This window comes from Pteropus medius, unplaced genomic scaffold (genome assembly GCF_902729225.1).
Source record: "Pteropus medius unplaced genomic scaffold, Ma_sr-lr_union100, whole genome shotgun sequence".
NCBI lineage: Eukaryota > Metazoa > Chordata > Mammalia > Chiroptera > Pteropodidae > Pteropus > Pteropus medius.
This window is the reverse complement of record NW_024342467.1, coordinates 12,377,032-12,391,004: the sequence shown is the minus strand read 5'-3', so window position 1 is coordinate 12,391,004 and position 13,973 is coordinate 12,377,032. Positions and strand designations below refer to the sequence as shown.

The 13,973-nt window shown below is 43.2% G+C and overlaps 1 protein-coding gene across 5 annotated transcripts in view; it reads left to right on the top strand.

Moving 5' to 3' along the window:
• The first annotated feature begins 1,697 nt into the window (after positions 1-1,697).
• OSBPL3 (oxysterol binding protein like 3) overlaps positions 1,698-13,973 on the top strand; it is a 153,665-nt gene continuing 141,389 nt past the window's right edge. For 4 of the 5 annotated variants that reach the window (XM_039862571.1, XM_039862568.1, XM_039862570.1 and 1 more), the window contains exon 1: positions 1,698-2,001. The gene's annotated coding sequence lies outside the window, so the exon portion shown is untranslated. The remainder of the gene's footprint in view (positions 2,002-13,973) is intronic. The other variant, XM_039862569.1, reaches the window with a different exon arrangement.

The window sequence follows — 13,973 nt, the reverse complement described above, 5'->3', positions numbered from 1 at the left end:
GTTGGGCGTGGGCAAGGTGCCTGCTGGAAATCGGGATGAATGGTCGCGGCTCCTGCCAGACACCGCCACCCACCCGGCGTTCGTCGGGTGTCGGGGAGGATTTAAGAATTTCGATTTTAGATCTCCAGTAAGGCTCTCCGTGTGCGAACGCCCGCAGCCTGGCAGTGGGGTCGGGACCCTACCTCCCTCGCTCGCTGCCTGCCAGATCCCAAACCGACAGTCCCACACATTCCGCCACTCGGATGGTTCCAGAAAGCTGAGAACCAAGCGCGATGAATGAGATGTGAATAGCATGGCTCCGGCAAAGAGCCTTAGAAACCTTAATTTGGGGTCAGCTGGGAAACTGGAAATGCGTCGAGTGAGGCAGGTGGCGGGTGGCACTGGAATTTAACATTCAGTCTCTACCCAGGGCCAGGCACCGAACCTAGCGAGCCACACTCGATGTCCCGCTCGGTAAGGCAGATTAGCAGGGTCTTCAGGGTGGTTAAAGACCTTGCATTTGCCGTTCTCTTTGCCCGGAACGCTCTTCCCGGGTGTAACAGCTCCTTTTCCGGTTCAGCAATCAGCGTGAAAGCCACCTTCCCCGAGAGGCCCTCAGGGCACTTCGCAGCTCCTAACATCACCGCCTTGAAAGCTCTGCTTAGCAATTACTTCAGTGCTCAGAGTTCATCGGTCGTTTCTCGTTTTGTCTTTCTTTACTTGTATGTGCGCTTCTTTGTTTATGGTCTGTTTACTAAAATGTAAGCTCCTTGGCATCAGGAACCTGGTGTGCCAACTTCACAGCTGCATGCCCACAACTGCTCTGGGCGCGCACAGTAGACGCTCAATAAAGGTTAATTCCCTTCTCACCCCGCCACTTACAGCACCCCGACACATCTGCAGTCTCCAAACCAACTCCTGGTGATCAGTTGCTTGCATTCACGCTAAGATCAGAGGAGGCAGAGGAGCGAGTGGGCAGTCGAGTCACGAGGACTTCGTCGTCCTTCAAGGAGCTCCTGTGTTTTAATTTTAACTACGATGCTTTCTCGCCCCCGGCCCCTCCCCCCCTCCCTGCCCTGTCCCCCCGTCTGCACGTGAACCGCAGAGAACAAAACCACCAGACGCCTCTCCGGTTTTCTCCTGGGACCCCGCACGGATCTGCATCACTGCCTCTGGGTGTCAGTCAGGGTCACAGTCTCGGGCCGAGGTCCCACACTGAGTCTGTCCTTCGTCATCCGTGCCTGCGATCCTCCCTTCACCACGCATCTTCTCTGTTCTTTCTCTCTTTGCCTCGGTCGTTCCCCCAAGAGGCCGAGTCCTCTTTGCCTCTTTGACCACATGTTCCCAGGAACCTTCTCCTTAAACCAGTCCCCTCGAGCGCCGCCCTCAAGTCTCCCTCCTTCCCTGGCCGGAAACGCTACTCAACAAACGTTTACTGAGCGCCTACTGCGCGCAAACGGCGCGCGGGGCCGCGGGGAGCGCCCACCTGGGCCCCGCGGCAGCTCTCACCTCCCTCCGCCCTTCCCACCTGTCCGGAACCCCGGGTCTCAACTCCCCCGACTGCGTCATGGAATCCTCCCGCTCCTTCCACCAGCCTCGCCCTGCCGCCTTGCCCAGGGCGGACTCCTGATTGGTGGAAGCGAGGGTCACTCTGCCACCCTCTACACGTGGCCCCGCCCCAGGGCGGGCTCAGGCTCCTCCTCCTCGCTTTACCCCCTCCCGCTAATCGCCCCGCTGCGAGTGCCGAGAAGTTCTGGACAAAGTCCTGGGAACTGGTTGCGCGATCGCCGCGCTACGAGCGGGGCCGGCTAAGGGAACCCAGTGCAAGGCGGTCAGTGAGCGGCGCGGGCTCCCGCCCCTCTGTGGCTTCGCGAGCGGCCCTCCTGCGGCTGGTGCGGGAACTGTCAGCTAAGCGTTGCGGAGGGACGAGAGAGGCTGGGTTTGCCTCCTCCCGCGTCTGGGGACAGACCTCGTAGCCGGGCGCCGGGAACTAGGCGGCGTCCGCCGCGGCCGAGCGCGCAGGTGAGCACGGGGCCGCCCGCCGGAATGGTGCTGGGGCGCGGTGGGGGCCCGGCGGTGGCGCGGGCTCAGAAGGGCTGCGATTTTGCGGGGCGCCACCAGTCTCCGCGGGACGGAGTCAACCTCTTGTCTCCCGGGGAAGAACTGGCCGACGGAGCAGCGCTGGGGCGGGAACCACAGGAAACCTGCTTAATTGAGCGGAGCATGAGGCTTTACCACATCCGCGGGATGGGGCGCGGCGCGGGTACCCGGACGACGCTGGCCTCGCAGGCGCTCGGCTCGCCCGCCTCCCCTCGCCTGGCCTGCTCCGCTGCCCGGCGTCCTGGCGTGTGCTGAGGGAACTCGCTCCTTTGGGCTTCCCAGCGCCCTGGGCATTGTCGTAGATAGTCCAGATATTTCTTAAGCAGAGGAGCGCCGCCCTCCTCCGATAATGAAACTTGCCAGCCACCTTCTGCACATTTGTACGCTCCCTCCTCCGTCTCACAAACTACCAGTCTCCTTAGTCGGAACTCTGAGCTTAGGGGACTGTGAAATTGTCGCTTTCAATGTGTCTGGGAACCGAGTTGAGGTATATCTGAGGACCCCCTCAGATGTTGCACTGACTCTCAGAGTTTGAGCACTGGGGTGGGGACATTTAGAAATATTTTCAGCTGCAGATACAAAAGAGATCCTTCCATAGACAGGTGAAAGGGTAGGTCTGACTTCTGATCATCCACACTCTATCCTGGAGCGTCATACAAGCAAGGTAAGGTGCCCCGATGGCCAGAGGAGACCAACCAGGCGGGCCTGGGCTGAAATGCACCCAAGCTTAAAAACCACCTCCTCATTCACCTCGATAGCTCGTCATCGCCTTCCTTATTCCTTACAGCGCTCATTTCTCTCTGAAATTATAAACTTGGGCTGTTCACTGTCTGCCTTCCCCCACTAGAATGGCAGTTCCGGGAAATCAGAAACATTATCTGTCTTGTTAATCACTTAATCTCCAAAGTCAGCAATAGGGTCTGACACGCAGTAGGTGCGCAAGAAATATTTACAGAATGAATGATGAAAGCGTCTCTGTAAAAATATGAAAAATAATAATTTCATAGCTGGTTTTGATTTTCCCTGAGGGCAAGGAGAAGTTAGATGAGAGTGTTACCTCCTAAAGGGTTACTGGCAAAATAGGGGCTGGAAGGAATTAGCGATCCCTTTTTATTTCTACTTTCGTTCAAGTTTTAGAGGTTAGTATAATGTTTTTCCCTGCATGGAGGTCTGCACAATTCAGGTGTTTTTTGTTTGTTTGTTTGTTTTTTAATGTGTCTCCTGGCAGTAGTGTATTTTCTTAATTGTTAATGCCTTTTCAGGAATACTCCAGGGAGGGCTGGAGAGAGCCTTCCAACTGAGGATGCTCATGGAAGTGATGGGGGTGGGTGGCACACTGGGAGAGGTGGAAGCTATTAAGTTGGAAAAGCCTTCCATGAATAACTGAGAGTTGTTCATAGTTCCCTGTGAATTCCTTTCCTGTCTTCTTCATCAGCTTTTTAGCCCTCTCCTCTGGAAACTTCCTTCTTGACTCCCCAAACACTGCTGTTCAGACCAGTTTATGCTCACCCAGACTCCTGTGTTTCTCCCCTCCTCAGAATCTTGCACATCCATCCTTTCCCGTTGCCCCTGCACCATCTTGGCTCAGGGTCTTAGGGACGTCTGCCCTCTGTCCTAACATTGCTTACAGGTGGATTATCCTCCCTCAGTGTCTCTTTCACGTCACAGTTAGGTAAATTCTTTAAGTCCTGTTATTATATCTCTAAAAATTCTTGAGTGACTTATATAGTTAATATTAATAATCCTAAGAGCAGCAGCAGTAGATACTGAACTTTTTTATGTCAGGTACAGTCATAATTGCATTAATCCTCTAAGCAACACCGAAGTTGGCACTGTTATTATAGCTCCAACCTCCAGAGGAGGCTAGGAAAAGTTAAGTTTGCAACTACTTTACAATAAATACCAGGTGGAGCTGAAATTCAAACCCCAGGCTCTTTCCCCGTTTAAGTGTAGACTCCTTCTCCTAAAGGCAGATCTGGCAGCCTGGGCTCCTTGCGGCCTCTACCCCACGATTCCCCAATCCTGTGCACTGGCAACTTGAGTTTTATTCAGCAACAGAGCATTTTACCTTCGCTCATATACTCCTGTTGCCTAGAAAGCTCTTTCATTGTCTCTCCTTGTGAAAACCCACATCTTCCAGGGCTGAACTCATAAGCCACTTCCACCGGAATAATCTCTATGATCTTAATCTCTCACAGCATTTAAAAAAACCAAAAAAACAAAAAACATGAAAGTCCCCACTTCAGTTTCTGACTACTGAGTATGTTGGTTTCTTTCCTTCAGCACTTTGTTCCTTTCTCAGGCCCCCAGTGCCACTACCTGAGTGCCTCCTGGCTTAGTTACTTATTCAAATGCACTGCCTTCCTTACTGGATCATAAAACCTTGAAGAGAGGGCCAGTATGCATTCCTCATGTTTCCCTCACATCACTAACTGTGGTACCCTATCCATGGTGGGGTGTTCAATTAAAAAGAGAATGAGCAATTATATTTGGTTGCATTCTGTTAGGATATTCTCTGAAAAAAGTTATTGGTATGTGGCATTTCGTTTCCGACTTTTTGATCCACGAAACTGTAATGCCTTCATCAATTTTTGATTAAGAAATAGAAATCCTAGTTACTTAAATCTAAGAAAAGCACGTATTCTGGTTGTTTTCATCTTGGAGATACTGCAAGGCGATCCCTAGACAAACAAACATAGTAGAGTAAATATCTTGTGTCTTATATGCATTATTTTTTCATATATATAGTAATGTTGTTATTAGAAATGTTAAAATTGTTATGGAATTTAAACTAAATTTTTGTCAATATTTTATTGATCGATGAATATTTCACATTTTTAACCTGACTTACTCTATGAATCAGCTTTGGCTGTTAACTCACTTTGTTCTGTGTGTTTCAGGCACATTCAACTAAATTCAGCACCTCGCCAATTTCCCCGGGCCATACATGATCTCTGTCCTCCTTACAACACTTTCCTCCTCCCCCATATTCACCTGACTGATTCTCACTAATCTATCATGTTTCAGAATGGGTGTCACTTGTGGGAAGCCTCCTTTTGCCACCTCCAAGTTGAAACTGGAGAACGCTCATGACACTCTGCTTGTCCATTTTATAGGAAGCAGTTACACCGTTTTGCCAACTGTTGGTCAGTTGACTTAATCTTCCCTGAAACCACTGACACTCTCTGGCTTACATAAAAAGTACGTAAGGATCTTTTAAAAAATTTTCCTGCCTAGGCCTCACTCCCCAAGTTTTTGAATCAAGTGGCAAAGGTTGGTCACTGGAATTATTTTCTTTTTTTTAAAAGGAGTTTTCTCATTCTTTATTATAAAGCTAGATAGTATTCCATTGTGTGAATGGAATAACTTTATACAGTTATGTCCTTTTTTAAGAACAGCTATATCAAGATATAATTTACATTTCATACAGTTCACACATTTAAAGTATACAATTTGACGGTTTTTAGTATATTCACAACTGTACAACCATCACCATAGTTAATTTTAGAACATTTCATAACTCCCTAAAGAAATCCAAACCCATTTGCAGTCTCCCTCCTCACTCCACAGCCACTAATCTACTTTATGTCTGTATGAGTTTCCTTATCTGGATACTTTATGTAAATGTATTCATGCAATATGTGGTCTTTTACTTAGCGTGTTATATTCAAGTTTCTTCCTGTTGTAGCATGAGTCAGTACTTTATTCCTTTTTATTGCCTAATAAATAATACCCCGTTACATGTATATACCACGTTTTATTTATCCATTTGCAGGTTGATGGAACTGGTATCTTTTAAAGCTTCTCCAAGTCTGCCTAATATGTAGTCAGGAACTAAACAGGAAGTTCCTTTGAGTTTTGTTCTGTTGTTGTGTCTCTGGGCAAGAACAGTGCCTGCCTGGCACAAGATAGATGTTTAATAAACATCTGAATGACTAAAGCATTTCACTGAAAGTATAACTCTTGTTATGTTGGTGTTATAAAAAATGTCATTAAAAAGAGATCTTCCTGATAGTTGATTGTTTAGATCCCAATTCGAACAAACCAACTGTTAAAAAAAAGTATGAGATAATCAGGGAGATTTGAACATAGATGAAATGCTACAGTTTTTAGGATTTGCTTCAAATTAATCTGGGTGCGGGAGATGGTGTATCTAGGAAACAAGACTCTCCATGAGTTAATGATTACTGAACCTGGGTGATGAGTTCACAGGATTTTTAATGCTATTCTCTATAGTCTGTTGTCCAGTGGGGTGGCTGTTGGCCACATGTGGCTACTGAGTACTTGAAATGTGGCTATTGAGATTATTGAGATATACTGTAAGTATAAAATACACACTGACTTTTGAAGAGTTTGTATGAAAAAGAATGTAAAATTATCTCGAGTTTTTATACTTTATATGTTGAAATATTTGGGATGTATTATGATAATATGTAATAATAACTTCCCCTGTTTCCTTTTTATTTGGCTACTCAACAAATTAAAATTACAAATATGATTAATATTACATTTCTGTTGGAAGGTTCTGCCATATACCTTTGCGTATGTTTGAAATTTTCCACAATAAGTTAAACAACTCAATGACATCTGAATTTTTTAATAATATGGAGTAAAATATTTTTCATAAAGGATTCCTCTTATATTAATAGATTGGGAAATAGATTTGTTCAGAGATGATTCTTTGTGAAGATTATAGTAGGCAGGCTGTAGCTTTCTCTTGGGTTTACTTCATCTATGTAAAAATTTAAAAATTCTTTTATAATAAATGAAATATCAGCATGAGGAAGTAGAAGAATTTCTCCTTTAGTTATTCATCTGATTCTTCTGTAGTTGATGAAAAAATATAGAAAATACAGTGGTAATTTCATTGTCCTTAATCACATTGTTTATACCCTGAAATTTAATTTTCCTTGGGCTGGCTTTATAATCACTCTGCCTAAATCTGTTTGTTTGAGAGCCAGACTATGATTTTTTCTAGACTCCCCAAGATCCCTGGGATATGAGTGGAATATGATTCTTAAAAAATAATAATAATAATGTGTGGATTTTAGGCTGAGAAACAAATTGCTTTCAGATAAAATTTCTTTAGATGAACATTATGTTGTCTAGATGTCTGTGTTTATTCCCAAAATAATAGCCAAAGTAATAAACCCAGTGCTCTGAGGGGTGTGGACTAGACAAATGACCCCAGAAGATATTTTTTGTCATCTGTGATTTCTGAGATCATGGACCTAAATTAGAAAAAAAACTTGAATGTAAAGCAGAAAAGAATCAAATTGCAATAAGTAGCGCAACAAGAGATCATCAGATGATCTGTAACTGTCAATATAAAATCAAGTTTTTTATTTTGATTACTCTTCAGTTTAAATATTAAAACATGTTTATTTTTTCAATTTTCTGTGGGTTGAACACTTTTCTCAATATGATATTTTTCCGCATATGTACTAAAACGTAGTACTATTATTAAAGATTCCAGTACTTGTTTTCTGTCTTGATAGCAAAGGTTGTAATGTAAGATTTTTAAGTTATAACTTAAGTCTTATAAAACAAATATCCTTCCCCAATTATTTGTGGTGGGCAGTGATCTGAAATGTTTAGAAGCAAAAGCTAATGATGTTTTTCTAATCTCACAAACATTATTAAACTGAAAGTCAATGCCTTCCTAGAATAAAAGCATAAAGTATGATTTTTGTTCATACATTTAAGGAGTATTTATTGAGCACACACTGTGTGCTAGGCACCAGGCTGGATACAGGGCATATGGAGATGAGTTAGATAGATGTGGAACCTCCCTTCAAGAAGCTTACAGTTTAGAAGAGGATATAGATAGTAAACAGTCGTTAATTACAATGGGATATGCAGCTCAAAGGGAATGAGTCTGCGTTTTCATTGGGACCCTTGAGAGAAAAGTTCCATTCTTCTGTAGGTCATGATTCAGGCTGCTGACGGTCTGAAGGAGGAGGAGGAGGAAAGAGAGCGTGTCGGGGAATCCTCAGAGGAGGAGGACACAGGCGGTCCTGCCCTTTTTATGTCTTTGCAGGAGGTCAGGTTGGACTGGGTAAGAGGAAGGGTTTAACTCCTCTGCCCAGGTTTTAAATTGCTCTCTGTGATGCTACACATAGGTTTGTTTATTTGCTACTAAGAGTTAAATCCAAAGTTGAATTTTTAGCACCTTTGTAACTCAGACCGAATGAGATCTAACAACCTGTTCTCCGGCAGTAGCCATGACAGTAGCTTACGATAACTTGCTGGCTCCAGATTCTGCTGTAGTTCAGTTGTCTGGCAGCTGAGATGAAGGGATTTAAGGGTATTTGAAGGCCTCAAAGAATATAAGGATGACCCACTTGGGTTTTTCTCACAGGTTCAGAGCTGCTTCAAGCAAATTTTTAGTGTATACAGAATTAACTGAGGTGTCCTTTGGAGCTTGTCGGAGTCACTAGGGAGTGGGGGACCATCCTGCCTTTAAAGATGGCTGGGGAGTGATTATGGTATTTGCTCTTTGGTTGCCCAACATTCACTTATGCTGCCACATTTCCATTTGAGGAATCACTTCTCACCTTAGGATATGGTCTGCTGGGACCAGAACAAGGGCCCCATTCTCCTCAGCCATGGGTGACTCTGCGAGCTAGGCCAGTCTTGGTCCAATGCCAAGGGTTCATGGTGATTCTGCTGCCAAGGGTGTGTCCTGACAAGACCATTCCTGTCCGGACATTGCTGTGGTCTGGCTTCTGGTCCCAGGAAGCTGTTCCAGCACTCGCTTCTCTAGCCTCCCCTTAGTTCTTTAAACTGATATTTGTTTCCAATACATTTTCTGTGGTTTCACTTGCCAGATTGGGTTCTGTTGCTTCCACTTAAAGAACCTCTGACTGCCAAAGGCCTTGAGAGGCTTAAGTAGTTTACCCACTGTCACAAAGGGAACAAAGGGGTAGAGCTGGGGTGGAGTCTGGTCATTCTGTTTCTACTGCCAGGCTGTTGACCAGAGGGCCCCTCATTGTGGTGGAAAGCACAGGGCTGGTAGTCAGAGAATCAGAAAATGGGTCCAGTCCCAGGGCTGCCTCTCTGCTTCTATGGCTGTAGGAGCACAGAAAGAGCAATGGGAAATGCTTTTGCAGAGAAATGGGCATTTGCGCCAAGCCTTGAAGGACACATAGAATTGAGATGAAGGAAGGGAGTGAAAGGCTAGTTACAAGGGACACTGCACGTGGAGCATGCGGGACGAGCTACAATGTAGCATTTTAAGGAACATTGACCCTTCAGTTTGTTGAGAAGGACTGTTTTGATTGGGAAAGTGACAGAATATGAGAATGGAAAGGTAGATTGGGGCCCAGCTGGAGTGGATCCTGAATCCCATAGCAAGATTTTGGGTTTTATTCTTAGCGAACAAGGAGCTGTATGATGAAAGCTATCATAGAGAATGTATTCTGGCGGAGGTAGAGAAGATCAGAGGCTGCGAGTATAAGAACGATAAGATCTGAAGTAGGGTGGTCACAATAGAGAAGAAAGAAAAGACAACACATAAATATTGGAAAGTTAAAATGTGAGTCTCTAGGAGCTAGCGAATTGGAGAATGGAGTCGAGGGAGAGGGCAAAGGTGATTCTGCAGGAGATAGTAAACAGGGTTGGTACAATCAGGTGAAAAATAAAGTTGGAGCCTTACATCACACCTTCCACCAACATAAATTTCACATGAATCAAAAACTTTTACATTGGAATAACTAGGAAAAAATAGAATACCATTTTAATAATGAGATGGATTATCCTTTCAAGATATGACACAAAATCCAGAAGCTATAAAATAACAGATTGATATAATTTTTGCAGGGCCGAATTTTTTTTTAACTACGTCAAAAGGCAATCAATATATTTAGAAAAATAATTGCAATGCATGTCACAAAGATCTAATTTCATCAGTATATAAAGAACTACCACAACAAATCAATAAGAGGAAGAACAGTTACTCTAGAGGCAAAGAAATGACCAAATAGTTACAAAATGGCATACAAAGGACTCTTAAACAAATGAAAACTTTAACCTCATTCATAAAAAGAGAAATGCAAATTAAAACTTTAGTGAGATGTTTTCACCTATGTTTTGGCACATATAACACAATGTGATAACACTGGCAAAAGTTTGAGGAAACAGGTATTCCTGGTGGATGAAGGTATAAATTGGTCCAAGCTCTGTGTGGAGCCATTGGCAGTATTGATCAAAATTGCAAATGTATGCATGGTTTGAACCACCCATAACAATTCTATGAATTTTATCCTACAGATATGTAACTATGCACAATGATATATGTGCAGTTATTTATTTCAGTGTCATTTGAATAAATAAAAGATTGCAAAAAACTTAATAGGGACTGTCCATCAATAGGGACTGGTTAATAAATAATCAGGTAGTTAAAAATGAGGCAGCTCTATATCTGATTTGGAACAATCTCTGAGATTTATTGTTAAGTTAAAAAAGCAAGGTGTAGAATCCATAGGTTTGTGGCATACTGGATATGTATGATATGCTTCTATTTGAGTTAAAATATGTCCATATGTAATATATATTTTGTATGTATCTATACATATACATGTACATATTTATGCATATATACAGACTCATAAACTGGTGGGCTGAAGCCAGCTTGCAGAGGCTTATGAGAACCAATTGCGTGTCTCTATTCCCAGCTCTTTGGTCAATGACTTTGGGTGGTGGTTTGAAAATGGCCGTGGTGGGAGTGTTTACACCACGGAAAAGCAAGGGCAACAAACCAGGGCTTTTGTTTATGTCTTTCCAGGGAGCTGGTTGATGAATATTTAGTAGTACCCACTGTGTATCATAAATATAAAAAAAATCTCTGAAGGATTTATTAACATCAGATTCCTCAAGAAGTTTAGTAACATCAGATTCCCCAAGAAGAATAGTGGCAAAAAGACAGACGTGAGATTTAAATTTTGTCCCAAATAAAGATATTACTTATTCTGCATTAAGAATACTAGAAAGCAAACAAAAAAAGTAACTCCAGAGTTTCAGACCTATGCCATTGGGTTATTTAAAGTGCTGTTGAGTACTATAGGGAAAAATAGAAAGATGAATAGCTCTTAGGAAAAAGGCATGCACTGAGTTTTGAACATGCTGAGCTTGAAGAGTGTGGGTGATATCAGTGCAGATGTCCAGCAGGAAACTCAGAAGATGGGGCAAAGCTGATGATCACTCTTGGAAGTCAGCAGTTTAGTTGAAATTATGGCAGTTGAAGAGGTTTCCAAGGGAGGCCGAACCTGTATAACCGTTTGGGCAGGTCCCAGGAGAAGAAGAGAAATGCATGTGATACCTTGGGGAATGCCAGCCAACAGGTGGGTAGGGAAAGGGAAGCTAGTCAGTCACGAAGGTAGGAGGACCATAAAGTGATATTAATAGTAGCTTCTTTTATGGATGGCCTATAAAAAGCAGGGTGCTCAGTACTTAAAAAAAAAAATTTTTTTTTAGGTTTAATACCTTTTAATTCCTGATTTTAAAAATTGCCACAACTGGGGACCTCCTAGGTTCTCTCAGTACTTTTTGAAACAGCATCACCTGATTTAATTCTCACAACTACTCTCTGGGGTGAGTGTTATTTCCATGATTACTGGTGAATGGAGGAGGGTAATTCCAAAGGGTAAACCAGGGAAGAGCTCCTAGGAGGGATGTCATAGAGAACGACCTTGAAATGTGGTAAGATTTTAAAGGTCAAGTCATTTCCAGAAGAGAGGAATGATGAGCAAAGCTGAAAGAGCCATCTGATGTACCTAGAGGATAGAGATTCATGGGAGCCTGAGGGTGGTGCCTGGCTGCTGCTGCGTCCTCTGCCAGTTGGAGAGCCACAAAATGTTTCCGAGCTCAGGAATATGCTTTAATCAGTTTGACTGGTAGTCTAATACAAAAAATGAAATGTTGTATCACTTGAGCACTTACTGTGTCTTCATTGTTAGAGAGGAGGGCTAGTAGGGGACAGGAAACAGTATTATGAAACTTTGAGATAGATTATGTAGGTGGCCTGTGAGTATAGTACTCTGCAAACAGGACGGTGATGGCTACTGCCAAGTCACTCTTGGTTTTCTGACTCAAGCTGAATTTGCCTATGGGGTGGTGAATTGTTTTTTTTCTTTTTATCTGTCAGTAAATTATGGGATAGAGGCTCTATTTTCCAGAAGACTATGATTGGGGAATAAGGAAAATGGAGGTGAATAAAGAAACAATTGTTCGTTGACATATTTTTATGGGTATGATTTATTTATGAGTTGTGCAGAGAAGTAATATTCCTTTTTCACAAAATACACACACAAGTCCTGCCTCTTCTTTAGAGAGACATTGTGCTTGTTCCAGTAGTTCTTCTACCTTGTAAATATACATGTACAGAAACAGTGTAAAATTTCACTCTAATTAGCTTTCCAATGCAGTCTTTTTCTAGCCTAGCGTTGTCTTAAGTTTGTTGTATGCATGCCTTTAGGTAAAATACCAAGAATGAGGTGTCAAATGGGAAAAGAGTAATAGCTGTGGCTTAAACATGGTTCCGAAGGAAGGCATGGTCTTCTTCATGGCGACCAGCTGACTTGTAATTCCTGTTTTTCTAGTCTTTGATCCCGTGGGCCAAAATAGCATTCCAATTTGTTTGTTCCGTTCTGCATCCTTTATTCCGTGGTTAAGGACCTGGAAGCCTCTTTTGTTCTCTGACATCTGAAGGTCTTATTTTCATATGAGTATGTAGATGGGTGTAGATGGATGATTATATAGGATACCTGCCTTTTCTGATTCACAGATTAAGACATCTTTGTCTGACAAATGCCAGAGACCAGAAGGACAGGACGCCGGAATTTGGGTCTCTGTAAAATGTGTGATGTGTGGTTCCGAGAGACGCCCCAAATTTTCCTTCCTTGCTAAGAACTTCACAGATTAATTGCAGATTAATTGGGGGTGGAGTATCTACATAAATTATTTTCTTCTGCATACAGGTTTGTCAGTCCTCTGCTTATTTATTCAATGAATCAGTATTTGTGTCAGTATGTATGCATGGATATTTATTTGGGTTATAATCCAATAGTACTTTATTTTGGTGCTGTAGTTGTTCCAGCTTTGGCTACTAGGAGCTTTTTCAGTTGCCTCCTGTGTCCCTTTGGCATAGCCCATTATTGTCAGTATTTGGAGTACATCCTCACTTTCTGGCACTATTATTTTGTGAGTTCTTCTAGAGTTGCTCCACACTCATCTTGTATAATTCCTGTCTCAACACTAGAATCATGTTTTCAATGTTGGTCTTGATCTACTGAATCAATTTCCCCATCTACTACCTAAGTCATCACCCACAGTGAAAAAGCAATCTATCACTTGTTAAAAATAAGGAAGTCAGCACCTTGAAAGGTGAAATACCTCATCTGAGGTCACACGTAGTTGGTAGCAAAGCCGGGGGCCATGACCAGGTCCAAGCAAATCCTGTGCCTTTTCTACCATTTTATGCTGGCAAATTCTACCATTCAACATTCCCCTCACCCACACCTTATGCCTAGGCAGTCAGATGCAAACTCAAATGGATGTGCTACTGTCAACTCAGGATAGATATCAGCAAAAGGGGACAAAGAATATTGGCCAGATTCTCATGGATTCCTGTGGCAAATCTGTGTTTTCCTGTCGGAATGGGATTTTGTAATGGTTAACAAGTTAAACAGCCCAGAATGTCACTGCTGACCTCGGTGCTTTGAGGCTGAGGTTTGGCCACATGCCTGGCCTCTGTTGTGTGGGGAAGTGGGAGCTGAAGGGAGGCTCGTAGAGTCCACACCGTCTTTATGTGGGTTCTCCTTTCCATGGGAGAGGCAGAGCGGAGTGAATTCAAGCAGCAAAACCCTCCAATTTCCCTTCATTTTGTAAACTCCTGG